At 38.8% G+C, this 26,954-nt stretch overlaps 1 protein-coding gene across 7 annotated transcripts in view; it reads right to left on the bottom strand.

Moving 5' to 3' along the window:
• Positions 1 to 26,954, bottom strand: part of Adam12 (ADAM metallopeptidase domain 12) — a 435,473-nt gene that overhangs the window by 367,631 nt on the left and 40,888 nt on the right. The window lies entirely within an intron of this gene.

Raw genomic sequence — 26,954 nt, 5'->3', positions numbered from 1 at the left:
AGAAACCATATTTTTCATTCTAGTCAAGAAGAACTTGACATCTTAAGCTTATACATAAATGACACAGTGAAAATATTTGGAAGTTGAATAAGTACAAGGAAACACTATAATTCATTAAATCATGTTAAGTGTGAAAACCAATGAATTCTCTGTCAAACTAACAATATACTGTACTTTAAAGAAAAATTAAATTGTTTTATCCTTAACTTGTAATACGTACTGGGTTATTATCATAGTCAAAGTGTACAATTCAGTCCTTCAAAAAGCAACAAAAAAGCACAAGAAGTGATTTTTAAAATGATGAATTAACGATTTCCCTAAGATTAGCTCTCTATTAAAAGTCTCCAGGCTTTAACCGTATTAGTACTTAAGTCCCAGTGAATCTTTTAAGCATGCCAAATCTCCTCTCTGTACTTACAAAGTCTAATTTCATATGCTTCAGTAAGTAATTCTATAGACAAAATGAATTTGCCAGTTCAGACTGACTAGACTGGTTTATGTAAAAAAGAAAAATCAAGTCATTCAATAAACTGTTACATGCTCTTGTTTCTTAAGAGTCCTGTCTGTCAAACCGGTTACTGTACTGACACAGTTCAACTCAGCTCCACTTCTATAAACAATCCTAATGGAAAAGATAACATTTTTCTCTTCTGGAGAGTATATCACTTTCTCAACAACTACAGTAATTTCTCTGGGCTTGCTCTCCTATGAGGTCACACTCCTGCTATTTGCTGAGACCGCAGTGTAGTTCTCAAGGTAAGGGATGGACCAGGTTCCTTCATATGTTATTCCCATTTCTTCAACTAGGACTCATAATTTTCAGACCTGAGTCATAATAGCACAGTTTTAAGTTACTAAAGAGTCCACATTTATTAGGCACAAATGGTACTGAAATTTTAATCCTAGACATTTAATAATTCCCCAAATACTTTTATATCCACACCATTTTATCATTCTCGGTGTGGAAGTCTGCAGCTACAGTCAGGTTACAAAAGGATTACTACTGGAGCATTACTGTCTGACCCAGCCTCTCCAGAAAATACTCAAGCTGGTCACAAGACATTCTAGACTCCCATTTGTTGAGAGCAGAGCCAACAAAAATGGGATGAACTGGAAGTCAGGAACAGGGCTGGGGTGGAGGGGTAAGCTGGGTCTCTTGGCCATGTGGGAAGAGGGAGAGAGACGACTATGGTCATAGGCTGAATGAGGAGGGCAGGGAGAGCAGTTCTCTGGACCAATATAATTCATGTGTTCATGAACCAGTATGTGGGAGATGGGTATTCCCACTGTGCCAGCAGAGAGATGACATTGTAGATATCAATGAAGTGCTGGCTGGAAAGAAAGGAATGGCCATCTGGAAGCCATCAGAAGTGCCCTGGCTACAGAGGGGGCACTGGCAGGCTGGGGACATGCAGTCAGTGAGGCTCCTTGCCTGGTTTGAGTTCATGCCTGTCAGAGTGCTTAGGTGGTACAGCAGGGGCTTTATTAGAGGTACCTGCCTCCTTGTTGGCCAATGTGTTTACTCACTCACTCACCAGTATTCATGAACTGCCTGCCTTGTGAAGGAGATGCTGTAGACCAGAGGAGTTCCATTCAAAAAAGGATTATTCTGTTTGCTTCAGGCCAGCACCACCTAATGTCACCTGGGGACAGTGCCTTTTGTGCACACCATGGGGACCCTCATCTCTTAAACAACTTTACCCCAGAACACTCAACTCTTTCAGTCCTGTATGTCTAAGAGAAGTTATGCAGATAAAACAGCTCCACCCCATGACTAACATTCTCGTATTTTGGAAAGAGACAACTAAACAACTAAACAAGCACAAATTGGGCATCCCTAATCTGAAAATTCAGAGTCTGAAATGTTTCAAAGTATGAAGCTCTTTGAGCCCAATATGATACCACTAGTAGAAAATTTCACACTTAACTTCTTGTAACAGATTGTGTTCAAAATACAGGCACACTAAAAATGTCAGTGATAAGGCTATGTGTATGATATATATATGAAATATAAATGAATTTTGTGTTTAAATTTGAGCACTAACCCCAAGGTATTTCATTATGTATATGTAAACATACATAATCCAAAAAATTCTTTAAAAAATAAAAAAATCTGAAACACTTCTGGTCCTAAGGGACCGGTTAAAGGACATTCAACATGTAACACTATTTCCGAGAGCAGTAAGTGCTATGAAGGAAGATGACTATGGGAAACTCTGTGTTATACTTGCAATTCTCCTGCAAGTCCAACATAATTTCAAGATAAAAATTAATAAGAAAAACAGGGTGAAATAGGGACTGGGAATGGCACTGTTGATAGATAAGCCAGGAAAGACTCTTTTTGGTTGTATTTGGGTATAGGGTACACATGACTGAGACCTGAAGATGAGAACTGTTCAACCTCTACAGAGCTTCAGGAAGAACATGTCAACAGAGATAGAGTAAAGTTTGTCCTTTTCCTGCAACTAGGCAGAATATGGCGTGCCCAAGGATATCATTCAAGAAAGTCTCAATGGGTGTTAACAGCATCATTCTTGAAGAGTTGCCAACATCTGGCTCTCTTGCTCAGAAACCTGGGATTCACGTTTCAATGGGTCTGATCCAGTTATGCAGCTGCAGCAGAGCAAGAGTGCAAAGTGAAATTAACTGCATTTATAAGGGAGCTGACATGGTATTTGAGTTGGTGGATTACTGGCAATTATGGAATAAAAAGTGAAAATCCATCTAGACATCTCCCTAGACCACAGAACACTATGCCATGTGCCAAGAGTTATCACAGCCATGATGGCGCTCTTTGAAAAGTCAGGTAAAACTGTCAATAAAGCAATCACAAACATCTTAAAATCCTGCCACATAAACAATATATTTGAATTATAAGCTATTCCTGGTAGATCTGAGTTAAGTTTGCAACACAAGTAAATTGTTAAATTAATCACAAACCCAATTATTCCAAAGACTGTTAAATTGGGCAGAGGATACCTAAAACTGGCATCCTCTACCACCTATACTCAGCAACAGGAGGATGAGATGTTACCATAAGCATTCCAGCCACAGTATCAAAACACCTGGAATATTTTCACCCAGGCTTCAGATACTTGTAGGAAAGCTCTTTGGATTTTCTACAGCTTGCTTGAGAAGCTAAGGAGGGAGGAGACAGTACATGAAACCCAGGTCTCCTAGTGAAACCATTAGCGTGGGTCCTTGCTCACGAAAGAACTAAAAGCTTGACCTTGAAGATGCTAGGCAGCCCTCAGTGGGACCTCCAGTTTGATAAGGCTGCTACACAAAAGCATTCTGAATCCTCAGGACCAGCTCTTCCAGGGTTCTTGGTGGCAGAGAAAAACAGTTGCTCTGCTGAAGGCAAAATATTTTAACCACGGAATATTTGCCTTTTCACCTACATTTTCCAGCCCCTTAATATGAAAGAAGACCTTTTTGGCTCAAATGGTTTCTTTGAAGAGGCTTTATTTCTAAATATTCCCAGGAGAATTTGAAGGCAGACAGTGCCAGTATTTGTGGGATGTTGTGCAACCCTTTTAAGAAATTGAGTAACTGCACTATTTGCTGAGCACAGTATTTATTATTTATTATTCTATGTACATGGATAATGAAGCCATCTCTCAGCTTTTTAATAATTCCTTTTTTTTTTGGTACTGGGGATCGAACTTGGGTCCTTGAGCTTGCGCAGCAGGTGGCAAAACCACTGAGCTAAATCCCCGGCCCCTTCTCAGCTTTTTAATTGGTTGCACAATGTCCCTCAGCAGTATCTACAGTCAGAAGAGTGTTTATGAGTTTTTCTTGTGTATTTATACACTGATATTTTTTTTAGATGATGCAAATAAAAATTTTATTTGTGCTGCATGGATAGATAGAATAAATTGTACACAGCTGTGAGATATCAGAATGTATTTTATGGAGTGATCTTGTTGACAAACCATAAAAGCAGGTCTTGAATGATGCATGCATTTAGAAAATATGACCTTATAAAATACACAGTTTACATACATTTTGTTTTTCATAATATATATTTGGGCATGCACAAAACTCACTGTTATCTAAATAAGGAATATGGACAACTTATACTGGGGAGGAACTTCTAGTCTTTTGGCTATTGGGTAACCTGACACAATGCTCATGTTGATAAAATGGCCAGTTTATACAAGCCCCAGAGTGGAAAAATGTATAGTAAATGTTTGGATCTTGAACACATTTATCTTCTGTGACCATCAGCTTTGCTTTCTCATCAGATATGTGTGCCACTTTTCTTGACTCCTCATCTCTCATTTTCAGACATGATTAAGGCTGGTCAAGTGGGAAGTCACAGCTCAGATTCTCAGTCAAGGATCTTTATAGTGATGCGTTTCAAGGTTATGGAGAAGTTGGCAGACCCTAAAAAGTGACTCAGATTCCCCCATATGAGTAACCCAGAACCTGTGTCTTCAAGAGCCCTACCACATCCCTGGTCTGGCCATTCCCCTTCAGCCAGTTTATAAAGGGAAACATGGCAGGGAGTGTAGATCAAGTTGGTAGCACCCTGATGCCCACCTAAAGGCTACAGTTCTTCACTGATGGAGACAGACATGCTGACTCTAAAATACAAACAATAAGCAAGGAACATGTTGGAAGTGATGCTCCTATAAAGAAAAAAAATTTCTTTGGTTCAAATTCACATCTTCAATCTCAATCAAATTAACAACATCACTTTTTCACCTCATTTACACATCCATAGTGGAAATTAATGGTGCAATTTTAATATAACATTGCTCAAGGACCTTCAAAGCACTAAAGCAAAAATTAATCTGAAAAGAGTAATTATAAGGTCAGATGATCAAGGCCAACATCAACAGTGGTAAAGAAGTCCTGTGGATTTTATATAACATTGACATATGATGAGACAGCCCGCTGCAGACAGGCAGGTCTGTGCACGCCCTACCGAGGTCCCGAGTCGCGCAGAACACGCCAAGTTAGCCCGCGCCCTGGCAACAATCCACTGGACCCCCCCCCCCCCCCCCCGCTCCTCTGTACAGCCACCTGGTTCCACACTACAAAGATGCAGAGGCAGAGGACTACGGACCACCAGACCACGGTACTGAGTCCCGCTGCTCCCGGCCCAGAGGTAGGGGCTTCTGAGCCGCTGTCCCACTGCTCCTGGTCCAGAGGAAGGGGCTTCCCGGTCACCATCCCTCCCGCTGCTCCCAGCCCACAGGAAAGGGCTTTTGGGCCACCATCTCTATCGCTGCTCCCGGCCCCTGTCCCACCTCACCCAGCTCAGAGGAGGTAATCCGTGCAGGCGCCAACAACTCCCCCCCCCTCCGCCCCGTTAAAATGAGAAAACACCTAAATAAGTCTCAAAACCAGACTTCCAGATCACCTACAGCAACCCCAAAGGGAAATGAGATGGAACACTCTGATACTCAACCACCTGGAACCACTGAACTGGCAACAAAAGGGGATCTGGAAAAAATGAAATCAGAAATAATTTCTCAGATAACAGGAGAAATTGTGCCCCTAGTGCAAGACATGATTAATAAATCTAGACAGGAGCTCAGGAACATGATGGAATCCCAACATAAGAAACAAATGGAATCCATAAAACAGATGCAAATAGATTTCCAGGACATGAAAAACTCCATTGAAAGTCTACACAGCAGAAGGAGCCAAGGTGAGGACAGAATTTCAGATATAGAAGATAAGATTGCAATTAGTGACCAGGAAAAGAAAAATTGCTACAAAATTATAAGGGAACATGAGAAATCAATCCAGCAGCTGCTAGATGATGCAAAGAAGAATAACATAAGACTGATTGGGCTCAATGAAGAAACAGGAGAGAGTGCAGATGATATAAAAAATCTCTTCACAGAAATAATGGTAGAAAACTTCCCAAGCAGGGGAGAAGAGCTTGACATACAGATAAGTGAGGCATATAGGACTCCAAATAGCCTTGATCAAAAAAAATCTACACATAGGCATATAATTGTTAAGATTCCAGGCATATGATGAGAATGACACTTTACATCTATGATTTTCCTCCTTGAAATCCACAATCCAGTTTTAATCATGAGATAAGTTCCAAAAGAAGTACATCCTGAAATACACCTGATGATACTCTTCAAAACTAATAATGTCATAAAAAACAGAGATAGTCCAAGATACTGTCAAGAGGAACCCAAGGAGACATGACAGTCATATGTAATGTGGTATCCTGCATGAAATGAGGAACAGAAAACACACATTAGGTGAAAATAAAGAAAACACAGTGTGAATAAAATAGTATGCCATTCATCATTGCAACTAATCTATAATACTAATGTAAGATATTAAAAGTAGAGTAAATGGTATGTGGGGTATGTGGGAACCATCTCTACTAGCTTCTTAATGTTTCTAAAAATCTAAACCTTCTTTTAAAACAAAAGCATTAATAGTAATTTTCAAAATTTTATCTGAACCTTGCAAAAATAATCATGTCATTCTGGAACAGTTTTGTGTCCAAAAAACTGAGAGATGGATGCTTATCACTTGGTGTCCAGATATGAGTAAACTGGAGCACTTGGCATTCATCTCCCTTCCAATATTGCTATTTCTTCAGATGGAAAAAAGATGCAGTGACTGCAGAAAAACATAGAGTAATTCTGGAGTTTAGAAAGGTGGAGGTATGTGAGTATACTAATCCTTAAGCAACTGGAAGATCCTTCAAGTACTCAAGGGAACTCTACAGAACACAGAAACAGAAAGCTGAGACAAAAACTTAAAAGTTATTAGCTTTAGGATCCAAGCTCTGAGATAGTCAAGAAGTCAAAAGAACCATCCCTTGGGCTAGTGAAGTGACACCAAGTGACTGTCACATCAACATGTTGATAAAACAAAACCCAGATTCTCTTAGAGCCTTAGGTTGTGGTTACCCACACAGGCAAACTACACTGTACCAAGAGACAGCCTTGTGGAAGAGAAGCACCCATAAAATTTTGAGTTGGAAGAAATGTTTTATGTCCAACACACGGTATGCTGCACATGATCTTGGGCAAGTTACACACATTCCTTGGTACTCAGATCCTTTATAAGTCAAGCAAGGCTATGGACCACTATCCATCACAGAGGGCTGGCCAGATGACCAAGTGAGATCATGGATACAAAATTGTACCTGGATATGATTTGGTTTTAGCTTTTGTGTGTGTTTTTAGATCAGTATTTGGAAAGAAATGAACCAAAATGTTCTTGCTGGTCTTCTTTGAATTTTGGGGCTATGAATTCATTACATTTTTCTTCTTTATGTTTGTATTTTTGCTTTTTCTATAATCAGCAAATGTTACTTTTATTATGAAAAAAAACTTTGAAAAAACAATTATTGTGATTCATGAGGAAAAGCCAATAGTTTGCCTGGCATTATAGCCACATACCCTTGGGCATGCTAGGACAGAACCCATTTGGAAATAAAAGCAATCAAGTACTATGGAACAATTATGATTTTGAAAAGATGTTTTATATGCCATTTTGAAATTCAAAGAAAGCTAGTTATATCTTCCCATAAATGTTTCAAATGGGTTCATACCCCAAGCACAAGTTGTCTCTACTACACAAAAACATAATTTTCATGCCTATAGTGCCTCCCATGTGTGGAAAGTAAGAATATTTACAATATTAACTTATTTTTATATCCCTTTACTTATCAGTGAAAGCCAGTACAAATCCTATTTTACAAAATGTAAGACTAAACTACAGAATTGTAAAAATTTTTCTCAAAGTTGCCTAATAATAAATATCAGAGTTCATGGCACAACCCAAACTCTGCATATCGAAATGCATTAATCACTTTGTCCCTGAGAGGGACAAAGATAGGCTGTTCATCTGTAATACTTTGGGGGCAGAAAGTGAGGGATGTCAGAATTCTTCAGTTTGCTTTGCAAGAAATAGAGAGGAAAATACAATTATTAAAAGGTATATCCCAGAAACAACTTTTGGATATTAACAACAAAAAAACAAGAATAGGACCTAGTTTATTCCACCCAGTATTGCAGTGAACTCAGCGGAATTAAAGAAAGAAGAAGCCACCATACACTCCGGCTCTAAGAACACTAAGAACAGTCTCTAGAACCTTCCCTTATCACTTGGAATCTGGACTGCCTGTGCTGGAGTACACACCTCCTTCATCAGCAGGACTCAGTGATTCTGAGTTTCTTCCACTTCTCTGGCCAGAGTTTGACTTCTCAATATGAATATCCCCCAAGCCTCAGAGCTTGGCCCTCTTCCCTCTCTGTGTTGACTATTCTCTGGAGAACTAATTAATTTTTAAGCTGATGTATCCCAAATCAGTACTTTCTTATCTGGCCATTTCACCTAAGCACAGTCTGAATTAAATATCTACTGGCCATATTAATTTAAAAGTGTTCTCACCATCATCGCTCCAAGTTCAACATATTTCATACTGAAAGGTTTTTCATTTCCCTCCTTCAGCCAAAAGCCAAGGCAATTTTTGTCATGTGTATCTTGTCAATACCACCACCATTCACTACTCCCTCTGAAGCAGATGACCTTCATGGCTCACAGCCCAGTGACCTCTTTGACAGAGTCTTCATTTTATGGTCTAGAGTTAATAACTCTAACTGGGTATTTTGTGCTTTTTTTTTTTTTTGGCTATCTTTTGTTTTCTAAAATTTTCCTCTTCTGAATTGAACATTTGTAGATAGCCTCAGTACCTACAGGTCTATTTCAAAGGAGGGGATATTTGATTAAAGTAAAGTCTACATAGGTGTCTTCCATCAAGAGAATATGAGTGGGAAAGCCCTAAGTTAACAGGCAGCTTCAGGAGGTCTAAGAACAGACAGGTGATCCATGTAGCTAAAATGAAGTGCACAGCTGGGTATAAAAAATGTGGGCACAGAAGGACAGAGGACAGACAAGGACCAGGGTATCCAAGACAGAGTGTGGACTCTGAGCACAGTGAGATGCTCTCCTGAGTGATACTGGAAACATTCTCTGCTTAAGGAATATATGAAGCTCGGAGAAGAATGCACAAGAAGTATTCATGGCAAAAATGCAGTGTTGGGGACAGAAGACATAATAAATGCTTACTGATTACAGTGGTGAACACTAACGAACTGCTATGCAGTCAACACCATTCTAATTCTTTACAAGCTTAACTGGTTTAAACCTGAATATGCCCCTGTGATATGTATCCTTATGTAACAGATGACAAAACCACTCACCCAGGATCACACAACTCATGAAGTCAGGAGGCCAATCAATACAGCTAAGTTCTAGATATATGTTCCTAACCATTCTGCTAATCATTATGGCCAGGAAACACTCAGAATAAAATGAAAATTTCTCCCTGAGTACTGCAGGTTCTGGAAACCTGATAGCACCATCTTGCTTACTCTGCTGTGACCACACGAACCACCCTTCTACCCTACCTCATGTCTTTGGCATGTGCTGTCCCCTCTGCAAAGAAGGCTCCACTCTCAAGCCTCACATGACCCCTAAACATTATTAGTCGGGCCTCAGCTCCAATGTTACCTCTCAGAGAGGCTGCCATACTTCTGTGCCTTTCCTTCTAGTTTAATTTTTTCTCCAGTCCCTCATTCTATTTTGTTCTTTCATAGCACTTAACACCATCTAGACTTGCTTTACTTACTTACCCTTTGTCTCTATCACCCCATCTCCAGTCAAAAGTGGCAATACCAAAGGACGAGGCCTTGTCTGTCAAATTCACTGCTATATCCCCAGGTACAAACATGACAATGAAATACTGTCAACAAATTAAGTTTCCATGGCCTGGTTATGATCACAATACGGCGTGGGGCCCAGGGCTTCTTCCTCATCTTTGAAGTTCTGACAGGTGATTATTAGCACAACTAGTACCATCTAATCTCTTGCAGATTGATGCACAGAATCAAATCCACATGAGCCTTATTTTTAAGCCAGAATTCTAATTTACTTATTTTTAATAATAACCACCACATCAACCAGAGTCCTCATTTAAAACATCTTGCTCATTATCTACCCAGCAAGAAGCTTTCTTGAGGAACCTAATTAAGATCAGAACAGGGAAGTTTCTATTATGGACCATAATAGAAATTGTCATTATGGTGGCCTGATATTTCCTTCTCTACTCAAGAGTATATACCAGGCTAGCCAAGGAAGAGCTAAAGCCCAGCAAGGACACTGAAAGCCAGAGAGCACAGGCTGACTATTTAAACTTGAAGTGTATTTTCCACAGACTCAGAGAGTTCTTGAAGACTAGCTCTCAAATGTTTATTAACTTGTACTGTAGTTGACTCTCATGCCACCACTTAGAACACTTCATTTTCTTTATGAGAAAAAAAAGCACTTTGAATTCTAACTCAGATAATGGTTTTAAACCTGAAACCCTACATATTTTTACGGAAAAATATATTTAGAATCCCAAAGGGCAACAGCAAGCAGAGGCATGTCTTCCCCTGCTTCATGCCCCAGCTGCAGGAAACCTTCTTTGCTCCTTTTCTACTGCTGGACATGCAGTTGTAGGGGACTCCTACGGCTTGGTTAGATGGAGTAGGGAACAAATAAACAGGGAGTAAGACAGGATTAGAAACACAGTGAGAATGGGGGGGTCACAAGTTAGGGAACATCTGCCTAGGTTCTGATGACCAAGACTCAAGTGCAGCCATCTAAAAACAAGTGCTGATATAACTTTTATAACCTTTCATTTTTTTTGCCAGTGACCTCGACCATTAAATGTGAGGAACCCTCATCATTTAGATAGTCAAAGAAAACAAACCAAGCTGTTATAGCATAGAATTGGAGTCTTGAGGGCAGAGAAGTTGCTTCTATTCAATTTGACAAATATGTATCAGGCATATAGATTGCTGTATGAGTAGTTTTGTTTTTATTATAAACTTTTATGTCCTCAGTTTTTAAAACTAAACTGTGTACTTAACTCTCTTTAAAACCATTGCTTTGTCCTACATAGAGAAAGCAAAAAAAAAAAAAGAAAGAAAGAAAGAAAGAAAGAAAGAAAGAAAAGAAAAAGGTAAAGCAAACTATTCAATTTAAGAATTAACCCATTTTTTAAACCATTTCCTCTCAACAATATCCATGTTTATTCTGATCTATTCTCACAGACAAGGGAACCAGCCCGATCTCTTGCTGGCCAACAAGTATCTTATCAGAGCAAGAGCATTTGTGGGCTGTCATTGCCTTGGTTTAAAATCCACACTATGGCTGGGGACTTAGCTCAGTGGTTCTGCCGCCTGCCTCGCAAGCACAAGGTCCAGAGTTCAATCCCCGGTACCAATAAATAAATAAATAAATAAATAAATAAATAAATAAATAAATAAATAAATAAAATCCACACTAATGATGCATTAAATGTCCTCAATGGATTTTCAATTCTCTGTAAAATTAGCACTGATATGTCAGCCAAGTGTCATGAATTGTGAGAAGGCTTCTGGCAATGCTGAGAACTTGACCTTTCTTTTTTTCCTCTTGGCTTCTGTTCAGGAGGTATAGCACAGTTGAATCAACAAAAGAAGGTAGAGTTTTCCATGACTACCCTTCAGTAATAAATCCAAGAGGCAGCCTGGAAGGACTGGGGTGGGGCGGGGTTCCTTCCTCCTATGCTGGATCTGAAATGTGATTGTTTTCCCTTCACTAAGAAATGACCAGTAATGGTAGGTTGACAGTTCAACAGCCAATCATTATCAAGAAAGCCCTGTAATATTTGAACTTTATAAAGGGAAAACCCACATTCCTTTGTTGTTTTAATATGCATTTATTTATCACTGAAGTTGAAACTTTTCACATTTTATCAGTTTAATTTCTTAACTTGGGGATTATTTGTTCATATCATACCAACTTTTAATGGCTCCATTTGTTTTCTAACTTATTTATATGAAGTAGTATGTATTTAGGAATGTTCCACAGGTTAATTTCCAGAACAAACTTCAGGATCAACCTGAATCATCATGTAAGAGTAGAGGTTGGGAATCACATATCCAGAATCATTGATTCTCTTCTGCTATTCAGAAGTGGAGTGCAGGTGGTGTAGGCCAACAATGAAAAGTAGTTCAGGGTTCTGTGTGAATCCAGGTTAGTTCTAAGAGCTGCCTTTTAGCCAAGATGTGACCTTTCTGCTGTATAGAGTGGAACGTATGATGCTTACCCCTGGAGTAGTTGAAAGAAGTAAAGGAGATGATTTATTGAAGGGCTCAGTCTTAGGACCTAATAGATGGCAGTGCTCAGTTAGAAGTCAGCATTAGAGAGAAGCAAGGAAAGAAAGAAACCTTTTCTGAGTGCTACTTGCCCGCCAGGCTCCTCACTGTGTGATCCTTCCTTAAGGGTGGATTCTGCACTTAGGGGACATAACATCTAATAAAGAAGATTGGAAGGTAAGTACGTTGCAATTGAGTTAGAAGCCCTGCTTGCAGTTGAGATGGTCCTGGAGGTACCTTCACAAAAGGGGTACCAGTTATACCATCTTTGCACAAGTAGAATTCACATGTGTAGGGGCAGGGGAGGAAGAGGAAGGCTGCTTAGATGGAAGGTGCCTAAGGACACCCTTCTGAGCTATCCCCTTATGATCCTTCTCTGCCTGCACAATGTGGGAACAAATGGGTCTCAAGAAGGGGAAATGTGAGGAAATAGATGCATACAGGGAGGATAAAAGTACTGAGCTGAGACCAAGCAGAAGTGTCTGGATGCTCTCTAAGTCTGCTTTCACACTTTATTCTCATAGAACATTCCTTGTTGTTCTACAAGAGGGACAGACTGAGATTTCTACTATCTCTATGGCACGTGGACTTCCAAACACACTAAGCCTCCATGACTAAGGAGATTTAGAAGACATTTACTATTTATAAGAATGAAATAAATCATTATTTTAGTATATGGATGTCTCATGCTATTGGGACAAGTGTATTGTGGATGTACTTACACTCAAAGCCATATTCCTTGTTTATCTGGAGTTGAGATTAAACTGGGAATCCTGTCTTTTATCTAGCAACCCTAGATTGAGGCTTTCTTGAATAGTTCATAGGGCCACAAAACCAAAATATTTTGAGAAATTCTTAGGAAAATGTTCAAATTTCAAAATTTATGGTGAACATGAGAATGACTTAAAATTAATTATTCTAGATCAATAAAGAGTACATGACAATATTTTCTATGACACAAAATTTGAGGCCAAATAACCTAGTGATATATTTGGGGGGATTTTATACTCAATGAAAAACACACCTCTTAGCAATCAGATCCTCTTAATCTCCCAGCTTCTCCAACCCAACTGTTGGAAGACAAAGTCTACACACAATAAAGTGTTTCATTCAGGGCTCACATGACTCCATCTGTCACCAAAGCACATGTTTGGCACAGATTGAAAGCCAAAAGCAGTCTAACAAATATTTCAAAACTGAATTTATATCTTTCTAACACATGGTTTATATACAGATGTAATACCTAGAGAGCTTTGCAGCTCTCAAATAATATCCTGGCTAAACTACAAATAATGTCTGCAGCAGACCACAATACCAAAATTATTTGCTTTTAAAACATGTTAAAGAAAGCTAAGTTTATGAGGCAACCATTGCCAGAGATGCCTGTTTTAGTATCCAATTGTTATAAAATAAAGGACAAAAATCCAAATTTATCCACTATAAGCCAAATATTTGCATAATTCCTTGTACAAAGAGGAAGCTCTCCTTTACAGCTCCCACTTTAGAATGAAATTATCAAGAGTTGTAAATCACATTTTTATAAACTTTAGAAGTTCCTTACATCCTCAACAATTCTGAATATCTCTTCCATTTAGGAAGACCACATCCAATCCATAACAATGCACATACCATTCTGTTCACCTCTACTACTCAAAAACGGGAAAATTTCACATAATGGATTTCTCTGTATGCAAGTACCCTCAGGTATGCTGGCTTCTCTTCTAAGTAGTTTTATCTGTAAAATTAATTTTTAGATGAAAACTGAAAATATTGAAATATAGATATTTTGTCCTCTGTGACAGAAAGCCACATATGCATAGGCTTTCTGTTTCTAATTTTTCCTTCAATTATGTGATAGCGTGTAGACACAGCCTCAGTCTATCAAAGAGTAGGCAATATTTGCCACTGGCTGGCCAACAATGTTCTTGTAAATATTTCAATACCCTCCCTGTTCCCAAGAAGAAAATGGAAAAACTGAAACAACCAAAAGAAAGCAGAGTCTACACACTGGCATGGAGTGTATTTCCACTAAATTTTCCATGTGTCCTCAAGATAACTTTTCATGAGAAATAATGGGTGGGGAGCAAAGAAATTGTCACAATGATTTTCTGTGGAAATCATACAATTTATATTTTTCAACTTGACAGTATCAGTACAAATCAAAACCACGTGATGGGGGCTGGGGATTTAGCTCAGTGGTTTTGCTGCCTGCTGCGCAGGCACAAGGACCCGAGTTCGATCCCATCCCCGGTACAAAAACAAAAAAACAAAAAACAAAAAACCACATGATGAGGAAACCCATCTTGAGAACAAATACATTCCATAGGGTGGGCCAAGCCCAAGCAGAAGCAAGTTCTCTAGAAGGCTGACCTTGAGGAAAGGAAGGAAAGTAGAGAAGGGTGGCAACAGCCAACTGGGGGTCATCACCCCTAAGGAGACACTTTACCCAACATGGTCCCCACCAGTCTAGGAAGTTCCTGCCCTGGTGCCCAATTCCTGGAGGATTTTCTGTGATGATTTGTGTGAGTTTGCTCATGTTGAAAATGGCATTTTGTATTGATGTCTCCTGGGCACTTTGCACTTGTACCCAACATATGCCATCCCACACAAGTTGGCAAAAATGCCTCCATTTTACCCTGGCAGGTACAGGCAGGTGGGTAGCAAGCCTCTGCAGGCCCTGTGCTTACCCTTCTGGAAGTGGGTCACATCCAGGGCTTCTACTTGGCCCAGTCATATTACCTGGATCCAGAGTTGCTGTGGTCTCAGTGGATGGCGGGTTCCCCAAAGCCCCATCTTATATAACCTTCTTCACTTCTCTGCAGTGCACTTCGCTCATGCCGGTCAGCCATCTATCTGAGATACCTCCCACCTCCTCCTTGGTGTGTCCTCATTAACTACTGAGGTTAGATGAAGCAGAACTTGGAAGGGGGGCAATGGCCAGGATTTTAAGGGGAGCTGGGCCTTGGTAGAGAGCACCCGAAAACAGAAGCCTGATGACCAGATCCCACTTTCTCAGCTGCAAGCTAGCACCAAGTGGCCTGGGTCCTCTGACCCTTTGCTCTGTCCCTCACTTGCTTTCAACTTTGACTTTCCTGATGCTGTTTTAACCTCACCTTCTGTGGGCTGGTCATGACTGGCTCCTGCTTGCTCTATTTTCCACTGGCCTCACTCAAATCAGTAGCATTTCATTTTCATGGACAGGCTGGTTTTTGGCCTTCCTAGAAGAGACCTTACATTTTTGAAGTACAATAGTTTCCTGCCCCAGGCCTCCGACAAGAAGCAACTCCTTCTTGCTCTGGCCCTCTTAGCCCTATAATTCCCCTTCCTAATATGGAATGGTAACACAACGTGTGGGTGTTCCTTGGCCAAAGAGGACCTAGGCTCCTTGAGAGAGGGACTGTAGTTTCCTCTCCTCTGGTGCCCCAGCACTTTGGATATACCACATGCTAATAAATGTATCAAATGGCTGTGACAGAAAGGGAAGGGGTACCCAAACTATCAGATGGCATCCATGAAAATGTTCCCCGGTTGACAGATAGGTCCAAGATCCAGGAACAAAACACCAGTCTCTTCATTAACACAACAATACATCAATGTATGTTCTATTTTTCTATCTAGTGTATAGTTAGCTGGGTGGGTCATTTTTAAACAGGGACACAGAGCTCCCAAAGGCTCTGGTTGGCTTCAGGTGTTGTCTACATATCTCTATCGTAGCACTCCAGCCTTTGAACTATACTCAAGGAGTGGACCCTGAAAGTGCTCTCAGGCCACTGGAGGACTCTGGTTCCATCCCTTTTAGCTCAAACAGTAAGTCATTCCGGGACTTTCACTGAAGAAACTCAGACTCCAATACTTGTCAGTACTGCTCAAAGGGCGAGACCCACCCAGCTAGCTGGATGCTCTTAGGTGGTGCTGAGACAAAACATAAGGCTAAATAATTCATTTCTCTTTCTGTCAAGCCCTGTAATTAGGACAATATCTACTTGGTATAACATGCAGACAACTCCCCAGCCATTGGCTATCTGCCCTCACAGAGGAAATATGGCTCTAGCTCAAGGACATCAACAGATATGATTGTCTGGATGGAATTTAATAACATTGTTTTGCTTTCCTTGGATTTATTTTTATAGTATTTATGTCAAGTGATACTGGCCTTCTATTTATAATATGGAAATACAATTTCCTTCTTAAATAAATTTGAGTAAAATGTGTAAATTGACAAAGGAAAATTTAAAAAATATTGAATAATAGTACAATAAAGACACCTATATAGAAAATTATGAAGGCAGTTCTCAGATAACATTGGGAAACTTGGTACTATGCAGACTACTTAGACCACAGCTGGTCACTACTGCTATATGTAAATTACTTAAGCAGTTGGATAAAGAAGCTAAGTCTCACTACTATGGCAGAGTTGTGATCCTGATTCCAGGTGGGATACAAGAATTTGTATTCATAATGAGATGCTTCAATGCAGGCCATGTGGTAAACCAACAGTCTCAAACACTAGCCTTTGAGCCAACAGTCTCTGATCAGCAACCTAAAGCAGAATTACAAAGGTTGTTCTTGCCATGGGCATGACCCATTTGCTCCCCACTGGGATCAGAGCAGGCTTCTCTCCACTGCTCTAGAGCATCCATTCTTCTGTCTATGGGAAATATGAGCATCTTCTACATACAAAACACAGCTCAGAGATTCAATAATTCAAGAACTATCGCTGACTTCCTAGCCTCAAAAGAAGTGGTAATGTATGGGACATGAACTTTAAGATAATTAGCTCCAAACTTGTAAGATCATTATGAAACTGGCCCCCTTTTAGTGAGTACCTGCTATGTGCCAAGCCCTTGCAGTGGACTATCAAAGGTCACATGTCTGGCTCTGAAAGATTTCACAGTCCAAGTAGGGAAGACAACAGGGTCAGACACAGATACAGAGCATCCAGGAACAATGCCTACCACAACACAGAGAAAGGAACCAGGAGAGGAGATGAGAGGGTGATAGTGAGGCTTCTCAATGGACAAGGGTAAAAGGCACTTAAAGGGAATGCACAGAATAACTACATTCAGGACCAAGAAGGCCACACTGCCAAAGAGGTGTTCAATGATAAGACATGGCAGATAACTGTGTTTACATTGTTTGTCATTTTTTCCATTTGGAGAGTCCCTCAACCTGTTTATGAAATAGCTAAGTTACATTAGGGCTTCTGGTAGCAAAATTTAAAAAATAATAAGATTTATGACTTCTTTAATGCTAAGCACTGTGAACAGAAAAAGATAATGGAATCCAGGTCCAGCCTAATCCTGCTCATATACCTTTTGGAAGATTTCAAAGGAGCCCTCCCTTGTCCCTCTCTAAAAAGAAAGGAAAACTGCTATCTGTAGCCAATAGACAGCTTTGGCACAGTCGATCAATAAGGGCTTCTGTGGCCCTTATTTTGGGAAGCACACTCTTCAAGGTTGATGCCCCTTTCACAAGTGGCCAGGAGAATTATGTTTACAGCAAATGACACATCCCCAAATGTTATATCAAAGGAAGAGGACCAATGTAAATTTGAAGTGACTTATTTAAAATGTTTTTATGCTGATGAAAAACTTTTTGAGAGGGAAACATTTTATATTTATTTAGTTAGACTTTTTCACTGAAATTTCATCCCTGTCTTTATAAAACCCTATTCCTGCCCTAGTTTAGCATTTTCGGACAAGTCATTTGCCCTTCCCAGCCTTGCATTCATCCTCTGAAAAAAACAGCAAATTTATAAATTGTCATCAAGCTTTCTGGGTTTCTAAGAACATAGTATGATGGCTACAGTAGTCATTTTTATTATAGTAAAAGTAAAAAAATATATCTCACAATAATGCCAGTTTTTTAAGGAAATTATTTCCTGCCTTCCACCAAGCCTGAACTTTCAACTAACTAAGGATCCTATGTTCTGGAAGAGGGAAAAAGGAGGACTCAGCAGTGTCCACACACAGTATCTGGCATGTAGTAGCTGTTCACTGAACATCTATGAGGGAATGCAGAAAGGTTGATAACCACAGGACTGGGTTTCTAGTTTCTGCTATATTTCTAAAATTCCATTATTCTTTGCATCCCATATTCCATAGACCTTACTGGGAATTATATGTGCAAAAGTCACTTAAATTATAACTGATTTAATGACTATATAATACTATATAATTAAAATTCTAATCATTCTTTTTTAAAGTGGAGTTTTAATGGAAAAAATGGTGGTGAAAGCAAACTGGTTGGCTATTTAAAAAGAAAAGTCTGTGGGAGTAGGCTTTAAAGGGGTTAATTATTAAGGAATATCAGTGTTTGGGAGAATCCTATGAAACTGACCATGGCAAGATTTTATGTAACCACTGCTAAGAATTTTTTTTGAAAAAATGAATATTCATAAAATGTACTCAGTGAAATTATAAATCTGTATTTATTTTATCTTGGAAGAGTGGCAAAATCAGGAGAAAAACATTTTTTACATTTACATTAAAACTTATGTTGATCATGGGAGTCATAGTGGTTCACAGAAAATCTATGTACCTGCAAGGAGTGTTGCCTGATCAGAGGTACCAGCTATCAGCATGGCCTACCCATAAAGCCATCTTCTCACTCCCAGAAGTGGCAGGAAGTTCTACCTACCTGGATTGAATCTCTAGATGGCCAGCCTCCAGGCTAGTACCAAGGTCTCCCCAGGGAGAGAGTCACCTGCCATGACACATTTCTGCCAAACAGGAGTTATTTCTGCCACACCTAGGAATTTAAACAGCATTCAGTTCATCCTCAAGTCCCACTCCAAGGCCTTGATGAGGCAGGGAGGCAAAACTCAACCATATATTTCTACTGAAAATAGCAGCTAGTCCATTCCACCCCAAACAGCAACTTGACTCAATCTTGGGGATCCTACTGAAACTCTCTAAAACTCAAGAACTCAAATAGCAATATCACCTGGACAGGAATACATTCTGCGCCCAGGCCCAGGTAGAGGCAACTGCCGTGACCAACCAGTATCTTTGCTTAATTATAGAGCACAACAACAACAACAACAACAACAAAATTATAGAGCACAACAGTAGTTCTGTCAGACAGTAGAGACCAGCCAGCTTCTCACCTAAACTCAAAGCAAGGACAGCAGCCCAGCCATCTTGAGAATATAAAAGCAAACTCTGCCCATTCCCAGCTGGACCATTTAGAATCACAGGCTAAACTTAATAATGAAGGTCTATCACTACCAAATAACACCTGTAAAAGCCAGATAAGATGGTTGTCTCCTCAGATATGCAGACATCCACACATGAACACAACAAAGACCCAGGAAATAGTGCCACCTATAAAATAAACCAGCAAAATTCTAATGATGGAGTCTAAAGAAATAGAGAACCATGAAATGATAGACAATAAATTCAGAAGATTTCTCTAAAGAGTTTCAGTGAACTATAAAATATATACAAATAAATGAAATTTGAAAAACAACATGGGAACAAAACAATAACTTTTACAAAGAAATAGAACAAATTAAAAATAGAAATCCTAGATATGAAAAACAGAATGATCAAACTGGAAATGTAATCGAAAACTTCAGCAGCAGACATAATCAAGCAGAAAAAAGAATCAGTGAGCTCAAATACAGGACATTTGAAATTATGCAAAAAGAGAAAAAAGAAAAAATAATTTAAACAAGGAGAATCCCTGTTACATTTATGGGACATCATCAACTGACCCAATATTTACATAAATAGGAGTTAAAAAGGAGAATAAAAGGAGCCAGAAAATATATTTAAGGGAGTAATAGCTGAAAACTTCCCTAATCTGGGTAAAGACACCACATACAAGAAGCTCAGAAGTCTCTAATCAAATGCAACCCAGTGAGGAATTCACCAAGATACATAATAATCGAACTATCAAATACAAAGAAATAATCAACTATCAAATACAAAGAAAAAATCTGAGAACAGGAAGAAATAAGTAACAAAACAACATAACAAAATGAAAAAGAGTGCTAATTTGACTATCAGTAGTTTTCTCACCAGGAGCCCTGTGGACCAGGAGGGAATAAATTCAAACTGCTAAAAGAAAAAATTACTTTATCTAGCAAAGTCCTCTTTCAGAAATAGAAAAAGAAACTTTTCCAAGGAAATAAAAGCTAAGTAAGGAGAATGAATCAATAAAAAATTTCCCATCAAAGAAAAGTCCAGGACCTGATGGTTTCACTAATAAATTCTATCAAATACTAAAAACAGGAATACCAACGATTCACAAACTTTTCCAAAAAACTGAAGAGGAAGGAATGGTTCCAAAACATTTTTACCAAGTGGCCATTATCCTCATACCAAACTTGGATAAGGTCAGCACAAGAAAAAAATAGGCTAACAACCTTGATGAACATAGATGCAAAAGTACTCACCAAAATACTAGCAAATCTAATTCAACAACACATTAAAGGGATCATTTACCATGATCAAGGAGGATTTATCCCTGGTATGTAAGAATGGCTCAACAAATTCAAGTCAATAAACATGATACATATCAACAAAAGACAAAAATCATATGATTATGTTATTAGATGTAAAAAACATACTTGACAAAATTAAACATTCTATTATGATTAAGCAATTACCAGTCCAACCATTTAAATACAGGATGACCAAATATTGAATATTTTTTCATTAATTTTATAAGATAACAGGAAATATAAAAATGACAATTTTATCAAATTTATTCAATTCAAGAATTGCCTAGTTGAAACAACACCTGCCCAAGTAACACTCCAGGTAAACTGTTAAGTGGTTAAGAAAAAAAAAACCTCAACAAATTAGGAATAGAATGTATATTCCTCAACACAATGAAGGCCATACATGATAAGCCCCCAGCTAATATTATATTAAATGGTGAACAACTGAAAAACATCCCTGTAAAATCTGGAAGAATGCAGAGATGGAATTTCTACTAAACTTAGTATTATAAGTCCTGACTAGAGCAATTAAACAAAAGAAAGAAAGAAAAGGCATTCAAATAGGAAAAGAAGTAAAATGGTCTCTGTTGATGATTCCACCAAAAACCTGTTCGAACTAATAAATGAATAGGGTAAAGTTGCAGAATAAAAAAATCAACACACAGAAATCAGTAGCATTTCTACATACTAACAATAAATTATCTGAAAAAGAAAACAACCCCAATTCAATAACTACAAAAAGATATATAGTAATAAATTTAACCAGTGTGGTGAAAGATTGGTACACTGATGCCGATAAAATGGTAATAGAAGACATTTAAAAAGATACAAATGTATGGACAGATATTCTATGTTCATGGATTGTAAAATGTAATGTTGTTAAAATGTCTATACCACCCAAAGTGATCTGCCAACTCAATAAAATCTTTATCAAAATTTCAATGCCATTTTAATGAAAATCAGAAAATCCTAAAATTCATATGGAACCACAAAAGGATTCTGAATAACCAAAGTAATCATTAGAAAAAGAACAAAGCCACAGGTATCACTTTACTTTATTTAAAGTTGTACCAAAAAGTGACTTTAATTAAACTGCCATAGAAATAATCACCTCAACCAGTGTAACAGAGAGCCCAGAAATTAACTCATGTATGTAGAATCAATTGATTTTTGACAAAGGTGCCAAAAATACATAATGGGAAAAGAACAATCTCTTCAGTTGATGGTGTTGGAAAGACTGAATATTCATACACAAAAAATTTAAACCACACCCTTTTCTCATACCATATAAATAACAACAACAAAAAAATCCAAAGTGGACTAAAGACTTAAACATAAAATCTTAAACTGTGAAACTACTAGGAAAAAGTATAGCATAAAATGTACATATCAATTGTTTGGGCAATGATTTTTTTTTTACTTACTTCAAAATCACAGATAATAAATGCAAAACTAGAGAAACGAGATTCTATGAAACTAAAAAGGAAATAATGCAGAATGAAGAGATAAGCTATGAATTGAGAGAAAATAATTCCAAATCATATATCTGATAAGAGTTAATGTTCAATACAAATATATATTAGGAATTCAAACAACTTCATATAAAGAAAAAAAATACCAATTTAAAAAAATTTGTCTTCCCAAAGGAAGACACATATAGCCAACAGATAAATGAAAAATGCTGAAGATCACAAATCATTAGGAAAATGTAAATTAAAATCACAATGAAATAACACCTCACACCTGTCAGAATGGCTATTATCAAGAAGATAAAAAATAAACAAGTGTTGGCCTGGATGTGAAGAAAAGAGAACCTTTGTACACTGTTGGTGGGAATATAAATTAGTACAACCATTATGGAAAATTGTAGAGAGAGTCCTTAAAAACTAAAAATGAAATTATCTTATGACCCAGCAATCCTATTTCTTGGTATTTATTAAAAAGATGTGAAACAGTATGTCAAAGAGATGTCTACATTCTCTTATTCATTACAACAATATTCACAATAGCCAAGGAATTTCCCTTAGTATATACATAATGAAATATTACTCAGTCTTAAAAATATAATTGTGTCATTTGCAACATGGATGAAATTTGAGAATATAATCCCAAATGAAATAAGGCAGGCAAAGAATGTCAAACACCACATATTCCCATTTATATATGGAATCTAAAACAATCATAGGCATAGATACAGAAAGCATAATGGTCATTACCAGAGCTAATAGGGGAATGGGAAAATATGGTCCAAAGATGTAAAACCTCAGATGAGAGAATAAGATTTTTTGTTTTGTTTGAGATCTATTGCACAGCATGGCAAATAGAGCTAATAATAGTGTATTGTTCAAAAACCCCAAGAGAATAAATTTCAAATGCTCTCCCCACAAAAAAGTTGAGGTGATGGATATGTTAATCAGCTTTATTTAATTTTTCTCTATTGCATTCATACATCTTACCAATACTCTATACCCAATAAATATATACAAGTGTAATTTGTTAATGTGCAGTAAAAAGAAATTTAAAAAGAGATGTGGTATAATTACAGCTACAAATATTAAATTATAACCAACTATTACATATTCTTCATACTCATGAATCTGAAAACATAGACTCAATAAAAGAATTTCCAGGAAAGAATCAGAATTCAGTAGTGAAAACCTCCAGACCTGGGTTTTTGTTACTTGAATAAGCCTTCCATTTGCTTGTCAGTCCTGACTTTGGAGAAGATCAATACACTCAAGAGAGATCCATCTGTAAGTGCACACAGATTTCAGTGAGAAGCCCTGCCCTGTCCCCAGCAGCTTGGAGACACAGGCCCCAATCAAAGGCCCACCTGGAAAAGAGCTGCACAGGTATACAAGCAACAGCCAGAGGCCTGCCCAGATACCATTGGTAAGTGCTTGCAGACCCCAGCCAGAAGTCCACTCAGACACCAGCAACTGGGGTGCACAGCCTCTAGCCAAAGGTCCTCCCAGACAACAGCTACATAGTGGGACAGGCCTGAGCCAGAGGCATGCACAGATACCATCCCAAGTGGGCACAGGCCTCAGCCAGAACCTCGAGTGGACAACAGGGCAGTGCAGGGATCCAGAAGACCACCATTCTGAACCCAGGAATTGGTACAGGGGTGAGCAGAAGATAAAAGGCCTCTCAGTGGCTTGCAGAGAAAAGACCTCTCAGTGGCTTGCTGGGAATTGAAGGCCTCAGGGTGAGCAAAAAGTTGCCTCAACAAAGGCACAGCAGGCTGCATCTGTTGAAATGAGAAGACATGTAAACAAGACTCAAAACCAGACTTCCAGATCACCTAAGGCAACCCCAAAGGGCAATGAGATGGAACAATCTGATACTCAACTACCTGGACTCCCTGAAGTGGCAATGAAAGTGGATCTGGAAAAAATGAAATCAGAAATAATTTCTCATATAACAACAGAGATTGTGTTCATAGTGCAAGACATGATTAATAAATCTAGAGCAGACATAAATAAAAAGATTTTTCAGGAAAGAATCAGTTTGGTAACTCAATAAAAATACTGAGGATTTAGGGGAAGATGGCAGAGTGGTGACTACCAATAATACAGCTTCTCCAAGTTAAGTGCCTAGAGTCTGGAAATCAACAGCCCAGAGAGGAAACAGAGTGAGTGAAGGGCACATGGGAACCAGAAGGGAACTGACAGAGGAGAAGAAAAAGATAGGATCCATTACTACAGAAGAAATAACTCACTGACACAAACCAGAGACCACACGGTGCAGTGTAGTCACACTGCAGAGGGGAGGCAGTGAAAACAATTTTCTGCATACTGCAAAACAGAGACCAGACTTGGATCAGAAGAATTTTATGTACTCAGAGCTAGCAGGGAGAACATAAGACACTGATTCCTGAACACACACACACCCCCCCCCCTGCCCCGTCAACAACTGGTGAGGAGGGGGAATGGAGTCCCAGCACACAGTGTGTGGAGAAGCAGCAGGCAGGCAGGATCACTATCTTATTTAAAAAAGCTAGGAGATTAAATTCCAAATATCCCCAGGGCCACTTCACAGCCAATGCCCCAAAGTGGAAGGAGGGAAGAGCTCCCTCACCATAGACTGCCCACAGCTGGACAGCAGACTGGGGAAAATGCTGCTGAGAAGCAGGGACTGGAACTACCCAGACTAGCCCTAGCCACCAAGAACCAGAGGCATCCCTGCTCTGCCACCAGAGTTGCAGAATGGTCAAGCACTTTGGCCAGAGATGGGAAGGGGACACTCCTGCCCCACCCTGCAACTGACAACAGGAGCAACCTTAGCCAGCTGGAGGACAAGGGTGTCCCCCTCCCCACCACCACCACCACCAGTGCATGAAACTAATCAGTGGAGTAGAATCTAGGAAGCCCCAAGGTCTGGGAGGGGCTAAATGTGCACCAACCTGGGAGCACCCTTTGGTGGGCTCCACCCAAGGGCACCACAACAGCTGCTGCGAGAGTGGTGTGGAGACTGAAGACAGCCTGTGTGGGGAGAGGTGGAAACTGCCCAAGTAATATCTGGAAAGTTGCTGACTGAAGAACACCCATATACCCCATTCCCAGAGGCCAAAACCAGCCCTGTACTCAGCTCTAACTACAGTCTTTGTGGGATGAAACAGCACATTTTCAGGCTCTGTCAGGGACACTAATACAGAACTGTGGATACCAGAGGAATTGTATTATTTTTCTTTTTTCTTTTTTTTTTTTTCCACTTGATTCACTTTCCGTTGTCTAGTTGGATTTATTTATTTATTTATTTATTTATTTATTTATTTATTTTTGGTTTAGGTTATTTTTATTTTTATTCTGTTCTATTAGTCATCTTTCTCTCTTTCTCCAACTATCTCTCTTGATTTTAAATTTTCATGTGAATGAACAGTATCTCTTGTCTTTCTGGTTCACTTCAATATTCTTTTGCTTTCTCCTTCACTCTTTCTCTCCTGCCCTATTCTCCAGTCTCCTAAAGCCTGGGTGTTTATCCTGTGCTCACCAGCCTTGCTTCTACTATATTTCTCTTCATTTATTTCTCTGTTTTGTCCCCTATCCCTCTTAAATTCCCATCCCCCCCACACAAGGTAAAATCACTCTATTAAGGGGAAATTCACTGCATACAAGTTCCTGGTGTATATTGGATTTTGTTATATAATGGTAGAGCTTGATTATATGGGTAAAGACACCAAACTAATAGTTGCCATAGTTTGTCATTTGCTAGGCTGTACTTGATGTTATTGTTATTGCTAACTATATTATTTTAGCCAGGATGTCATACCTATTATAATCAGTTCTTCTTCCTTATATGACAACACTGTGATTGCCTGGGGACACAACCACCACCACAGTTCAGTACCAAAGAACTGGGTGCTGAGCTAAATAGATAGTAACTTCATATACTTACCCAAGTGGGACAGTAGGGTCTGGAGATAGATACAAAATCCAAGAACCACCTACACCTAGAAGACTTCTATGAGGAAAAGACATTTCCTAGAGAAGCCACAACACTAGTGATAAAGCTAACCACAATAAGAAATCTACAAGCAACAACTCAGAAAACAAAATAAAATTAAAAAGTAAAAAATGACAAGACACAGAAGAAAAATGCAACCCCAGACCTCCAGACCTCCAAGGATAAGTCCAGGGGACAATGAAATAGAGGAAATCAGAAACCACCGACTTGAACTTTCTGAAATGATAGCTGCATAAGTGAAAAACAGATAGATGAGGCTGTAGAGAAAATAACCTTTCAGGTAAAAAAAGAAATGATAATCAAAATGAAAGATATGCTGAATGAAGCTAGAGTAAACACAGATAAAAAAAAATAGAGGAGCTTAGGAAAATTATAGAAATGATGAAGACCCAACATAGGAAAGAAATAGAATCCAAGAAACAGATTCAATAAACAGATATCCAGGACATTAAAAACTCCATAGAAAGTATTCACAATCATTTGAACCAATGTAAGGACAGAATATCAGCTCTAGAAGACAGGACTGTGGTAATCAAGCATGAAAAGAAAGATTTCTTAAAAATATCAAGAGACCAAGAAAAATCAATCTGACAATTGCAAGATAATGCAGAGAAAAATATAAGATTTATGAGAGTCAATGAGAATGCCAGAGACAGCACAAACACCGTACAAAAGCTGTTCAGAGAATTAATGACAGAAAATTTCCAAATATGAAAAAAGAATTTGACAAATAATTGAGGCATATAAAACTCCAAATAGCCATGACCAAACTAAATCCACACTAAGGCATATAATGATTAAGATTTCAGAAATTCAGCACAAGACCAGAATATTAAAAGCTGTGAGAGAAAAAA

This window comes from Heterocephalus glaber, unplaced genomic scaffold (assembly GCF_053883595.1).
Source record: "Heterocephalus glaber isolate CG9 unplaced genomic scaffold, H.glaber_assembly_v1.0 deba00001497, whole genome shotgun sequence".
Lineage (NCBI taxonomy): Eukaryota > Metazoa > Chordata > Mammalia > Rodentia > Bathyergidae > Heterocephalus > Heterocephalus glaber.
The sequence above is the reverse complement of the archived record's forward strand: the minus strand, read 5'-3'. Positions and strand labels throughout refer to the sequence as shown.